General features: G+C 40.0%; 1 protein-coding gene across 9 annotated transcripts in view; it reads right to left on the bottom strand.

Annotated features, from left to right (window-relative positions):
* The window catches only part of BIN3 (bridging integrator 3), a 50,720-nt gene that overhangs the window by 23,487 nt on the left and 12,353 nt on the right, over window positions 1–14,880 (bottom strand). For 3 of the 9 annotated variants that reach the window (XM_069576037.1, XM_069576036.1, XM_069576040.1), the window contains one exon: window positions 1,894–2,085. The exons of the other annotated variants lie outside the window; for them this stretch is intronic. The gene's annotated coding sequence lies outside the window, so the exon portion shown is untranslated. Of the gene's footprint in view, window positions 1–1,893; window positions 2,086–14,880 lie in introns of those variants that run through there. 9 annotated transcript variants of the gene reach the window in all.

Below are 14,880 nucleotides of genomic sequence, written 5' to 3'. Positions count from 1 at the left end.
AGAGACACACTGTGGAGGGCATTTTTTCTTTAACCTGAATTTTAAAAATATGTATTTATTTATATATTTGGTTGCACTGGGTCTTCGTTGCAGCATGTGGGATCTAGTTCCCTGAACAGGGGTTGAACCCAGGCCTCCTGCATTGAGAGCATGGAGTCTTAATCACTGGACCACCAGGGAAATTCTGAAACTGTGGAGAGCTTCTTGTGGGGCTGGGGAGAGAGGACAAATTGCAGGGGCATTAAGGATCAGTCAGGCTGGGTTATGTCCTGCAAGAACTGACAACATCTAAATAAAGCTAGCTTGGTGAAGAATCTGAATTCAGCTCAAGGTTGGCTCGAACTTGCTGGGAAGCTCTGCCCCTCAGGTTGTCCACCTGGAAATGGAAGACAGCTTGCCCTGACGGGAGGAAGGTCATGGTGGAAGAGTCTAACCCCACCTCCCCTCTCACGGACAGGCTGCCCTTCCCCAGGACTGTGCCAGGACTTAATCTCCTACTCTGGGAAACAAGAGGGTTAAACTGGGAGTCTACAAGTCTACAAGCTTCCTTCAGGTGCTGAAAATTCTACGATCCTATAATTCTGAGACTTAAAGAAGCCACAATGCAACCCAACAGCTACAGAAGTACAGGCTTCTCCTACCCAGGCAGGAGGGAGGGAAGCCTTCCTGGCCGGGATCAGCTCAGGGAAGAGCCCTCGGGGTGCGGGTTGGACCCCCGTCAAGGCTCTCCTTCCAGGCTCAGGACCAGTGGTCCCTTCCATTCAAACCTCCCGCTCCCACCGCATCCCTCACCCCCTCCCTACACACATCCCTCTCCTGGAGCCTGACTTCTGGCCCGCACTGACCAACACTGCCACTAAACCCAATGGTATAATTAACCACCGATAATAACCCCAGACAACGATCTGGTTGAGAGGATGGGCTGGCCTGAGTCACAGCGGTTTAAATTTAATTTCTGGAGGACATCCTGTTTATTGTTAACCCAGCCCCGTAATTTGGGAGTGTTAACCCTTTGGCGGCTGGCTCATTCACGTGGCTTCTGTAAACAAATCAGCTCTGGCTGTGTCATTACCAGGGAAAGGGAAGCGATGGAACAGAAAAGCAAAGGGAAAAAAAATGAAATTGCTACTTCTTTTTCTCAGACCTGAAGAAGACAGGTTAAGGGGAGAGCCTTAGACTCCTCCCCCTCCCCCCAGTTACTTTTCCCCTGATTGACACAATGGTTTTGGACAGTGAGACACTGCCTTCAAGGACCATTTTGGTAACAGTGCAAATGAGATCCTGGTGGCATTGCAAAAGGACTGATCCTGCTCTGTGGCAAGCATAAGGCCTATAAAAAGCTCGAGACCAGGAATCAGAAACCTTGGTCTCTGCCTCTGACTAGTTTCTTAGACAAACTATAAAACAAAGGAGTTGGACTAGGTGGTCCTTTCAGCTTATCTAAAACCTGAATTCTACACTGAATTTCCCTTCCAAGAATGTGGGGAGCAGGATGAGAATTCCAAACATGACTCGGAGCAGCCATCAAAGTGATTCTAGCTTGGCGTCTGGTACTACTGCCTCCCCGGTGGCTCTGATGGTAAAGAACCCGCCTGCCGTGCGGGAGACCTGGGTTCCATCCCTGGGTTGGGAAGATCCCCTGGAGAAGCGAATGGCAACCCACTCCAGTATTCTTGCCGGGGAAGTCCCATGGACAGAGGAGCCTACATGCAGGCCACAGTGCATGGGGCTGCAAAAGAGTCGGACGTGACTGAGCAGCTAACACACACACACATCACCGCCAACTAGAGACAAAGGAATTAGGAACCTCGGTTCCATTATTTGTGGTGCCACAGCCTCTTTCTCTCTAAATCTTAATTTTAGAATCACGATATTTTTAGAGCTGCGAGTTACCATAGAAATTTTTCCAGTTCAACCCTCTCATTTGGTGGATGGAGAAGGAGATATGGCGGGGCGCAGTGACGGGCCCAGGGTCGCGCAACGACAGGACGCAGAACAAACTGTCAGGGCCTCGATTTGTCCACGTTTCTCTCGGCTTCTCAGAGTGTAGTACTCTTTCACACGAACACATTCCTTCCCATGTATCTGAAGAAATTATGAAAGACCATCTGACCACAATACCTCATCTTAAAATACTATGGATTTTACAAAGGGTTCATGGTTATGAGACAGCACACGAAAAGAGGACCGTGTTATCAGGAGACTGGTGCTGAAAGGGGTGCTTCTACACAAATGAGAGGCTACATGCACCGTGTAGATGGAGCCAGGTCTCTGTAATCTCACTGTCAGCAACTGACAATCACCTAGAACTTTATCATTCAATTCTGATCAGGTTTCAGTTCACCTCTTCAAAAGCCATCTCCCTGCCTGAAGAATGCTTTTCTTTAAAAAAAAAAAGTTACTTTTAATTTTAAAAGTTTCAGGTTTACAGAACAATTGTGAAGACAGTCCCTAACTCCATATATTCCACACCCAGTTTCCCTTATTATTAACCTCTTACAGTTGCATGGTATATTTATTACAATTAAGAAGCCAGTCCTGAGATATCAAAGTCTGTGCTTTACTCAGATTCCCTTAGTTTTGACCTCAGGTCCTTTTGAAGTTCAGGATCCTAGCCAGGCTGCTGCATTCCGTTTAGTTGTTAAGTCTCCTTAGCCTCCTCTTGATCTTTTCTCAGACCTTCCCAGTTTTCTGATGACCCTGACCATTTTCAGGAGTGCTGGTCAGGTATTCTATGGACGGTCCCTTGGCTGGGGTTTGTCTGCTCTTTTTCTCATGACTGGATTGGGGTTACGGGTTGTGGGGGGTTTGAGCTATCAATGTGACTTTTTGGAAAAACAAAACAAAACAAAAAAAACTTACCATTGGAATTTTCTAAAAATTCTTTACTGACTTTGTAAACAATATTGCTTCTGATCTATGTTTTGCTTTTTTTTTTTTGGCCTCGAGGCATGTAGGATCTTAGCTCCCGGAGCAGGGATCCAACTTGCACCCCCTGCACTGGAAGGCGCAGTCTGAACCACTGGACTGCCAGGGAAGTCTCTCAGCGTGACTTCTTGCGGTTGATGTGAGCCTCGGTCACCGGGCGGAAGCAGTGTTTCTTGGGATTCTCCCCTCTATGGTCACTTCCCAGCCCCACGCCGATACGCCCCCTCCCCTCTTTGGAAGGAAGCCACTATGGAACAGCCCATACTTAAGGAGGCGTTATACTCCACCTCCTGGAGGGCAGAGTATTGGCACAAGTCGTTTGGGATTCCGCACGGGAGAATTCTGTTCTTCGTTTATTTATTTATTCAGTCATTTGTATAAACGCATACTTATTTTATAATGATTTATAACCCAATACTACTTTATTTGTCCTTCCGACTGTTCCAGCTTTGGGAGCTCCTTTAGTTGGCTCCTGTGTCCTTTTGACACACCCACATCAGTGTTGTGTGTGTTTTGTTTAGTACTTCCTTGCTTTCTGGACAACAAGATGCTCATTGTGTACATTTCCTGCAGCAGCCCTGGAACTGGTGAAGGGACTTCCGAAACCAGTAGTCACTGTGCCTCTTAATACGGTCTCGCTCTGCCTTTTAGCTTCCTTTCTCTTTCAGCCAATGCAACTACCACCCTGACTCAGCCAAGCGGCTGTTCATTTATTCCCCAAATCCTAAATCCCTGTCCCAAAGTGGGATGTCCATTTTTTTTTTTTAGCATCAACACTATTATTTACAATTTCATCAGGACTAAAGGTATAAAACTTGGGGCAACTGGGACATACAGCCATTCCACCCACAGGGAACCCTTCCCTTCTCTTGGTTTCATCGAAGCTGTTCTGAGTCTCAAACTTTTGCTGACCTTCTTTGAAATGTCGATGACTTTATTTGGCATTTTAAAATATTCTACCTTTTACAGTTGATTACATTTCATCTCTTTAAAAAGTAAAACATGCTCATCAGAGAAAACTTGAGAAATACAGAAAAGCCTAGAAGAGAGAAAAGAGAGACAGAAAGAGGAGAAAAAGAAAAAAACCCCAAACAGCCCTCAGTCTCCTATCAAAAGACAACCAAGGTTAGTGTTTTTGTGTTAATTATATTTTAACATTTGCAGGAAAAAAAAAACAAACAAACAAAGCTTGAAGCAGATATGCCAAATGTTAGTAGTTAATTCTGGGTGGTGGGAATATGATTACTGTTCTCTTCTTTGCACTTTCCCTATTTCTCAAATAAACTTAAGAAAAAATTTACTTTTTTTCTTGACTATAAAAATAACACCTGATCAGTGTTGAAAACTATGAAGAACACAACACAGATACAAACACACAAAATCCCAGAGAAAAAGTACCACCTAAATCTCAGTGTACATGAGTGTGCACACGTATACAGATGTATTACTTACATGACTTTTAAAAAATAAAGGGACCACATATCAGGAGTGTTTTTATATGCCAACTTAGTTTTCATTGGCCTTTTTCTTTTTTTATTATTTATTTTTAATTAGTTTATATTATTTGTTTTTAATTAAAGGATAACTGCTTTACAATATTCTATTGGTTTCTGCCATACAGCAACATGAATCAGTGATAGGTATACATATATTCTCTCCCTCTGAACCTCCCTCCCACCCCATCCTACCCCTCTAGGTTGTTGCAGAGCCTTAGTTTGAGTTCCAAGTCATTCATCAGATTCCCACTGGCTATCTATTTTACATATGGTAATGTATATGTTTCCATGCTTCTGTCTCCATTCATCCTCATCTTTCCCTCCTCCCCTGTGTTCATAAGTCTGTTCTCTACGTCAGCATCTCCATTGCTGCCCTGCACCATCTTTCTACATTCATCAGCACCATCTCTCTAGATTGCATATGTATGTGTTAAAATATGACATTTGTTTTCTCTGACTTCACTCTGTATAATAATTAGCCTGCCTTTTAAGAGCTAACTAGTATCTCATTCATCAACTGTACCACTAGTTTTCTTTTTGGACTCACATCGCTCACTTACTGTTCATTTCAACTGCTTCAAGCTTTTCTTCTCTTGAAAATGAAAAGGAATGGCTAAATCTTTGGGCACATCAAGGATTAGTTATAATTAGTTGGAATTGTTGGGTCAAAGGATACCTGCAGGTTCAAGGTTTTGATTCACTTGCCAAATGGATCCTGAGACAGATTGAAACAGTTTATATATTTTTAAAGGACTGAAATAGTTTCTATTTTGCTACCAGCGCTTTGGACAGTGTATCAGGATTCTTTTCCTGGCTTACTGTTTTCCTCTCCATTTTATACGTGTGTGTGTGTGTGTGTGTGTGTGTGTGTATTTAACGGACAGAAGGTTTTAATTAGTATGAAGCCAAAATGACCAAGTCTATCTTTTTCCTTTACGATTTCTTCTTTTGATATCCTACAAAGACCTGCCTCCTCCACCCCAACACAGAAAAATTCATCTAGATTTATTACTTTTATGATTTCCTCTTTAAGCTTTGCTCTTATTAAAGCTATACATGTGCACTGTTTAACAAGGGAACAATGTTTGCTAGGCAAAACATTAGGTTCTAGGCTCCCCAATCTCAATTGCTTGAGATGAGCACTTCTAACTTGGCTGTTCTTTTTTGGTTGTTGTTTTTTGATATGTACCTTTGCATCTTTAAATAGAAAATGTAAGCATTGCCCCTCAGTGATTATTAGGTTTCAGGCCCTAGCTATTGACTTTTTATAGTGGAAGAAGATTTAACTAAACAAACACATGCACCTCTTTTGGGTCTTCACCCCTATTACCAAAGGCATATTTGCAACTCTGTCTTCTCAATAGAGTTATACTGTGATCTGGTTAGATTCATATGAAATACACTATTAGGAACATAATGTGATTTGTTTTCCTTCCTGCATGTGGCAGCCAGCAGACTGTTCAGCCTCAGCCAAATCTTCAGGAGACAGCAGAGTTCCCAAGCCAAACTCCCCAGCTGAGCCACTCCCAAATTCCTGACAATCTGAAACTGGTATTGTTGGGAGGCACTGTTGGTGGCTGGGTGGGGAGGGAGGTAATCTGTTACACAGCAACACAGAACTCCGAACACTGCATAAGTTTCCCTAAAAATAGTTTTTACTTTCACATGCTTAATTTTCTATGTTGAGCCCTAATCCTCTCTCAGTTGTCTAAATCTACCCAGTACATTCCCTTGTATTAGGTATTCTATCACCTTCCCTTCCTGAAAGTCTCTACTGGAGCTTTGAACCTAGTCTGGATGGACTGCCTCTCCTGGGCTCTCCCATCACCATCTTCACAGGGATTTCTTTGGCCTCTCTCGTAGGAGCTTCTCCACCTGGACTCTGAGTCTTCCTTTCTTGGTTTAGTCCTCATTTGGGTGGACAAAGTGTAAGGGAGATCATTTTTTTAAAAATATATTTATTTGGTTGTGCCAGGTCTTAGTTGAAGCATGTGGAATCTAGTTCTCTGACCAGGGATTGAACCCGGGCCCTCTGCATTGGGAGTGTGGAGTCTTAGCCACTGAACCACCAACGAAGTCCTGGAGATCATTTTTGAGACGGCACAACCCAAACTCTTTTTACCCTATCCTCACGCTATAGTTACTTGGACTGGGTATAGAATTATAGGCTGGGAATGACTTCCAGAATCTCAAAGGCACTGGTTCCTTGGCTTCTCTTTTCCCAGTACCTTTTAGGTGGTGAAGTCTGAAGCCACTCGGATTCCCAAACCTTTGCATGGGATCTGCTTTTTATTCTCTTCATGCAAGCTTCGAGGATCAGATGTGCGTCCTCTGCAGTGCAGAATTTCACAACAGTGTACCTTGTGGTGTTTTTATCCATTGTGCTGGGGTATTCACAGGACTCTGTTAAGTTAGCCATTTATAATCTTTAGTTCTTGGATTAAAGGAGACTTTGTTGTTGATGACCCACTCCCATTTTCTGTTTGCCTTTTAAAAAAATTTCTGAAATAATTCTGGTGCTGACCTTGGTTGGTCCTCTAATTTCTCTTTTTTTTTTCTCAATGTTTCCTTGCTTTTTAATATTTCTAAAGAGATTTTCATTTCTGCTATCATGTTTTTCATTTCAACAGCTCTTCTTAATTTTCAGGATGTCTTTTCAAAAAAAGAGTAACCTGTTTTTACTTATCAGATGCTTTATCTGAAACTTTCAATGAGAGCTTTGGAAAGAGCTTCCTCTTCCTTTAGAGTCTCAGTTTCCCTTCAAGTTGCTTTTTTGGTTTGTTTTAGTCTCCGTTTTTCACACTAAATATGTCCCTTGGATGAACAGTACTTGGTTATCTTCTCGAATATATGACTAGGACCCAAAAGGCAGCTGTGAGTACATGAATAGTGTCTGTCTATTGTGTAGGATGATCTGGCTGAGAAGTCTTATAGGGGATCCTTGATGTCAGTAGCTGATCTTTTCTCTGAGGGAGGTGAAATTCCCTAGAGATGATTCTTCCACTCCCATGCACTGGATATAAAGACCTAGCTCACTGTTCTGGGATCGCAGGGAGCAGACGAGGCCGTGTGTGTGCACGTGGGGAAGGGGTGTGTCAGCACTCCATATGCATTCACCCACTTCGTCGCCTGTGAAGTCCTACCCGCACCTGCGCCTGAAGCGGGTCTAGGTGTTGTGGCCCTGAAGTGTACACAATTCTGCATGCCCTTTTACAGAAAGAGATTGCAAAGCTGCAAATGTAAAAATAGGTCTGATAGTGAATGTTTATTTAGACAGAGAAAGAGCATCATAAATTACAAGTTATAAAACCTGACAAATAACATGAACATCAGAAAATCAAGACTAACCTAATATTTTTATTAATCATCTGCCTGACACACCTTTATATTTACTTCTCTACTTTTTTTTTTTTTGGCTGCATGGTCTATGATTGCCTCTTCATATGACACAGACTTGATAAATCATTTTCTTAGAAAAGAAAGATAATTTAGCCTTTTTCCCAGTGGCATTGATTGAAATTTGTTTTCTATTACTGACAGTTTAGAAAAGCTTTTTTATGCAGCTTACTGGTAACATGGGACTTCCCTGGTGGCTCAGACGGTAAAGCGTCTGTCTACAATGCGGGAGACCCAGGTTCGATCCCTGGGTTGGGAAGATCCCCTGGAGAAGGAAACGGCAATCCACTCCAGGACTATTGCCTGGAAAATCCCATGGACAGAGGAGCCTGGTGGGCTGCAGTCCATGGGGTCGCAAAGAGTTGGACACGACTGAGCGAGCCCGACACACCTTTATATTTACTTCTCTACTTTTTTTTTCGGCTACATAGTCTATGATTGCCTCTTCATATGACAAAGACTTGATAAATCATTTTCTTAGAGAGAAAAGAAAGATAATTCAGCCTTTTTTCCAGTGGCGTTGATTGAAATTTGTTTTCTATTACTGACAGTTTAGAAAAGCTTTTTTATGCAGCTTACTGGAAACATATAAATACAATATAAATTTTAGGACTGTTGTAAAATTTATGAAAATCTCATGTTTCTTTCATAAGTAAACTGTAAGATTTCAGGGCACATTTCAGATTTTCTTGTACAATGACTAATCTTAAATGCTCTCTGAATTAATGAGAGAAACTGGCATGTCACTGATGTCCTTGTAGGAGGGCATACCATGAGTTTTATGTTTTCTTTGTTATGTCTCTCATGTTAAATCCATTAGAAATTTAAATGTTTTAGCAACATGTTCATATGATTTGCTCCTCCTCATTAGCTGGATTATCAAATAATCATCACTTCTATTTAAAACTGATCTATTCTCTTAATGAATTGCTAGCTTTTGGTACAATGTGACATTGTTTTGTTACACTTTACTTGATTTCAGAATAATATGTATTATTTCATTGCCCCCCCATCACTTGTTTTGTGTTTTATTTTTATCGAATTTTTCTTTTAACTATAAAATAAATTTGAAGATGTCCAAAAAAGGTATATCCTTTGTATATTTCCAACTTAGGAGTCTATAATTTGTCACTTGGTTTATTAAAGATTTCCAAAAATCTCCTTACAAATTGAAGTCAAAACAGCAAACTTTCAATTCAACATCCCCCCACCCCAATCCTGTCCCATCTCAAAAAAGGTCTAGGCTACTCTAAAGCTGCCTGACATGAAGAGGAGTATATAGAAGAAAAAGGAGGACCTAGAGATTGTAATACTGAGTGAAGTCACACAAAGACAGACATCATATGATACCGCTTTTATATGGAATCTAAAAAAATGGTACAGATGAACCTTTTACAAAATAGAAACTGAGTCAGATGTAGAAGACAAACTTATGGTCACCAAGGTAAAAAGATCAAGGAGGAATAAATTGGGAGTTTGGGACTGACATATACATACTACTATATATGAAATAGATAACTAAGCAATAAGGACTTGATGTGTAGCACAGGGAACTCTACTCAATACTCTGTAATAATGTGTAAGGGGGGCCTCACAGGGGCTCAGTGTTAAAAAAAAAAAGAAAAGAAAAGAAGAAACCTGCCTGCCCATTCAGGAGATGCAGGAGACTCAGGTTTGATCCCTGGTTGGGAAGATCCCCTGAAAAGGAAATGACAACCCACTCCAGTATTTTTGCCTGAAAAATCCCATGGACAGAGGAGCCTGGTGAGCCATAGTCCATGGGGTTGCAAAGAGTTGGACGTGACTGACCTACATGGGAACCTACACACACAACCTACATGGAAACAGAATCTAAAAAAGAATGGATACAAGTATTTGTATAACTGATTCACTTTGCTCTACAGCAGAAACTAACACAACATTGTAAATCAACTGTACTAAAAAAAAAAATAGTAAAAAAAGAAAATGGAAGAAAGGAAGGCAGAGGTATTCTTAACTGAGTGCAGTATAAATACATTTCCGAAGTTTATGGAAATAGGATTATTTGCACACATGGCTAGGTTTCCTACCAGGGCCCTGGACAAAGTCCATGTAAGCAAGGGGCCCTGAAGTTGAGGCTTTATTAGTTTCACACAGTAAATCCACTTTTGTGTGCCCCCGTAGAGAAACTCTCTGCTTCACAGTCTTCAGGGTGGAGCCCTTTCATTCTTATGCTAGGGTGAGGTGGGGACAGTCTCTGGGGAAATGGACCTGGGGAGGAGATGGTAGGACTCTCAACTTTTTCATAGGCAGCTTTCAACCAGTCTTCCTAACCTGAGTGTTTGGCTTCACTTCACTTCTAGAGGTGTCCAGGGCCACCAATTCCTGAACTTTTGAGGATTTTATGATGGAAGTTCTTGGTTTTCCTGAATGCCAGTTCATGATCTGGCTTCCTGGGAAATGCAAAGTCCGTTACTCAATGTAACTGCATTCTAAACCCCAAGTGTTGTTGATAACAAATACCAAAAAGCAAAGATTAAAAATCTAGAGTAGAGGTTAGACTCTCAAAAATACAATATTTAAAAAACAAACAAAACAAAATCACAAAGATTATAAAAATATATATATGAAGTTTGCTTTAAAAATAGGGTCTTTTTTTTTTGCAAGACAGGAAACACAGAAAAGATGTATAAACTTGAACCCCAAACAACAAAGTAAATGGCAATGGGATCATACTTATCAATAATTACCTTAAATGTAAATGGGTTGAATGCCCCAACCAAAAGACAAAGACTGGCTGAATGGATACAAAAACAAGACCCCATATATGCTGTCTACAAGAGACCCACCTCAAAACAAGGGACACATACAGACTGAAAGTGAAGGGCTGGAAAAAGATATTGCACGCAAATGGAGACCAAAAGAAAGTAGGAGTAGCAGTACTCATATCAGATAAAACAGACTTTGAAATAAAGGCTGTGAAAAGAGTCACTCCAAGAAGAAGATATAACAATTATAAATATATATGCACCCAACATAGGAGCACCGCAATATGTAAGGCAAATGCTAACAAGTATGAAAGGGGAAATTAACAATAACACAATAGGGGGAGACTTTAACACCCCACTCACACCTATGAACAGATCAACTAAACAGAAAATTAGCAAGGAAACACAAACTTTAAATCATACAATGGACCAGTTAGACCTAATTGATATCTATAGGACATTTCACACCAAAACAATGAATTTCACCTTTTTTTTAAGTGCACACGGAATCTTCTCCAGGATAGATCACATCCTGGGCCATAAATCTAGCCTTGGTAAATTCAAAAAAGTTGAAATCATTCCAAGTATCTTTTCTGATCACAATGCAGTAAGATTAGATGTCAATTACAGGGAAAAAAAAAACTATTAAAAATTCCAACATATGGAGGCTGAACAACATGCTTCTGAATAACCAACAAATCACAGAAGAAATAAAAAAAGAAATAAAAATATGCATAGAAACGAATGAAAACCAAGTGTTGTTGATGTCTCTATTTTCCTTGAATTTGTAGGTTCATGATTTTAAAAAAATCACCTCACTGTGTTTCTTGTAGGATTTGTAAGGGAGATAAAACTAGATGCATAATATTACACAGTATAATGTATAATGTGCTATATATATAGATACATTATATTATACTATATATACCTAGTTTCTCTCTCACAAATCCCACAACCTGTCACCTCTACTCAGAACCTGCTTTATTAATCTTAAATAACAACTTTATGAGATGAAATTCACATACTATAAGATTCATTCTTTTATAAGTGTACAATTTGGTGTTTTGGGTATATTCACAGACTTGTACAACTCTCATCACTAATTTTATTTCTGGCCATGCTGTGCAGCTTGTGGGATCTTAGTTCCCGGACCAGGGATTGAACCTGCACCCTTGGCAGTGAAAGCAGAGTCCTAACCACTGGATTGCCAGAGAATTCCCACCACTAACTAATTTTAGAACATTTTTATCACCCAAAAGGAAACCCTGTATCTATTAGCAGTCATTCATCATTTAAAGCTCGACATTCAGAAAACTAAGATCATGGCATCCGGTCCCATCACTTCACAGCAAATAGATGGGGAAACAGTGGGTGACTTTATTTTTCTGGGCTCCAAAGTCACTGCAGATGGTGAATGCAGCCATGAAATTAAAAGACACTCCTTGGAAGGAAAGTTATGACCAACCTAGACAGCATATTAAAAAGCAGAGATATTACTTTGCCAACAAAAGTCTGTCCAGTCAAGGCAATGGTTTTTCCAGTGGTCATGTATGGATGTGAGAGTTGGACTATAAAGCAAGCTGAGTGCCGAAGAACTGATGCTTTTGAACTGTGGTGTTGGAGAAGGCTCTTGAGAGTCCGTTGGACTGCAAGGAAATCCAACCAGTCCATCCTAAAGGAGATCAGTCCTGGGTGTCCATTGGAAAGACTGATTTTGAAGCTGAAACTCCAATACTTTGGCCACCTGATGCAAAGAGCTGACTCATTTGAAAAGACCCTGATGCCGGGAAAGATTGAGGGCAGGAGGAGAAGGGGACAACAGAGGACAAGATGGTTGGATGGCATCACTGACTCAGTGGACAAGGGTTTGGATGGACTCTGGGAGTTGGTGATGGACAGGGAGGCCTGGCGTGCTATGGTTCATGGGGTCACAGAGTCGGACACGACTGAGCGACTGAACTGAACTATTTTGTAGTGTAGCAGAAAGACACTTTCAGTCTCTAAGGATTTGCATATTCTGGATATTTCACATAAATAGAATTATATAACATGTGGCCTTTTGTGTTGGCTTCTTTCACTGAGCAAAATGTTTTCAAGGATTAGCCATGTTGCGGCATGTATGAGTATGATGTTGAGCATCTTTTTTGGTGTTTATTAGTCATTTGTGTATCTTCTCTGGAGGAAACATCCATTCAAATTGTTAGCCCATTTAAAAACTTGATGTTCTTTTAACTGTTAAGTTGTAAGAGTTCTTTATATACTCTGGGTACAAGTCCCTAATCAGAAATGTTTTGCAAATATTTTCTGTCATTTGTGATTTGTTTTTTTCTACTTTCTTCATGGTGTCCTTTGAAGAATTAAAGTTTTAGATTTTGAAATAGCCAAATCTATGTTTTCTTTTGTTGTTTGTGGTTTTGGATTTTGTATCTAAGAATTCTTTGCCAAATCCAAGGTCAGGAAGATTCACATTTATGTTTTCTTTACTTAGAGCATTCTAGTTTCAGCTCTTATGTTTAGGTCTTTGATCCTTTCTAACTTCAGTACATAGTGTAGTAAGGGTCCTACTTCATTGTTTCGCATGGGGCCATGTGGTTATCTCAATATTGTTGGTTGAAAAGACTTTCCTTTTCCGTAGAACTGTCCTGACAACCTTTTTAAAAATCAACAGACCATATGTAAAGGTTTATTTCTGGACTCTATTCTACTCCATTGATTTGCATATCTATCCTAATGCTGGTACTACACTGTCTTAATTACTGTTGCTTTGTAATAAGTTTTGAGATTGGGAAGAGTAAGTCCTCCAACTTTGAATTTCTTTGCTAAGACTGTTTTGGCTATTCTGTGTCCCTTGAATTTCCAAATGAATTTTAGTGGTTTGTTTTTTATATTTAAATCTTTACTCAATGTAGAGTTTGAGTGTATGGTTAGCCAGTTGCTTTAACGTGATTTTAAAAAATAATCTTTAAAATATATATATATTTGTTTTAAATGACCATTTTTAAAGTCTTTATTGAATTTGTTACAATATTGTTTCTGTTTTACATTGGCCATGAGGGATCATGTGGGATCATAGCTCCCCAACCAGGGATCGAACCTGTATCCCCTGCATTGGAAGGCAAAGTCTTAACTACTGGACCACCAGGGAAGTCCCCCCGCAAAAATTAATCTATCTTTGAAAAATCATTTTATTAGTGTTAAACATTTCCACTCTATACCACAAGTAGGTCCACTCTCTTTCGAACACAGATTTAATTATTTAGGTTTATAACAACTCAAATCTTTCTCATTACATTTCTTTTTTAGGTAATTTCTTGGCTACTTTGTTTTCAGATTTAAGATGAAATTCAAAATCATGTGCTGTATCCTCCCTTCTAAATCAGGATATTTATTACTGAAAATATATTCAATTCAGTTCAGTTGCTCAGTCGTGTCTGACTCTTTGCAACCCCAGGCCTCCCTGTCCATCACCAACTCCTGGAGTTTACTCAAACTCATGTCCACTCCAACCATTTCCTCCTCTGTTGTCCCCTTTTCCTCCTGCCTTCAATCTTTTCCAGCACAGGGTCTTTCCAAATGAGTCAGTTCTTCACATCAGGTGGCCAAAGTATTGGAGTGGCATCGGTCTTTCTAATGAATATTCAGGACTGATTTCCTTTAGGATGGACTGGTTGGATGTTCTTGCAGTCCAAAGGACTCTTAAGTCTTCTCCAACACCACAGTTCAAAAGCATCCATGCTTCGGTGCTCAGCTTTCTTTATAGTCCAGCTCTCACATCCATCCATACATGACTACTGGAAAAACCATAGCTTTGACTAGACGGACCATTGTTGGCAGAGTAATGTCTCTGCTTTTTAATATGCTGTCTAGGTTGGTCATAACTTTTCTTCAAAGGAGCAAGCGTCTTTTAATTTCATGACTACAGTCACCAGAAGATTAAACTCAGAGATTCTTACTAAAGTCAGAAGCATCATTTTCTGCAAATTCTAGCCAATGCCATTAGACAATAAATAGATATTAAATATTGGGGAAGAAGAGGAATATCTTACAGTTATTTTTATTTTTATTTTTTACAGTTATTTTTAAATGAAACGACTATTTGGAGCCCTAAAAAAATAAAGTGATTTTGGAGCCCCCCAAAAATAAAGTCTGTCGCTGTTTCTACTGTTTCCCCATCTATTTGCCATGAAGTGAAAATACATTATATTTATAAATTAACTTATGAAGAACTTACATCTTTATCTATATTAGGTTTGTTCATTTAGGGCCAAAACATTTCTTTCCAGTCATTCGAGTCTTTTCATCACTTCCTTTGG

Source organism: Ovis canadensis, chromosome 2, assembly GCF_042477335.2.
Source record: "Ovis canadensis isolate MfBH-ARS-UI-01 breed Bighorn chromosome 2, ARS-UI_OviCan_v2, whole genome shotgun sequence".
NCBI classification, from domain to species: domain Eukaryota; kingdom Metazoa; phylum Chordata; class Mammalia; order Artiodactyla; family Bovidae; genus Ovis; species Ovis canadensis.
Note: the sequence above shows the minus strand (reverse complement) of the source record. Positions and strands in the feature narration are given on the sequence as shown.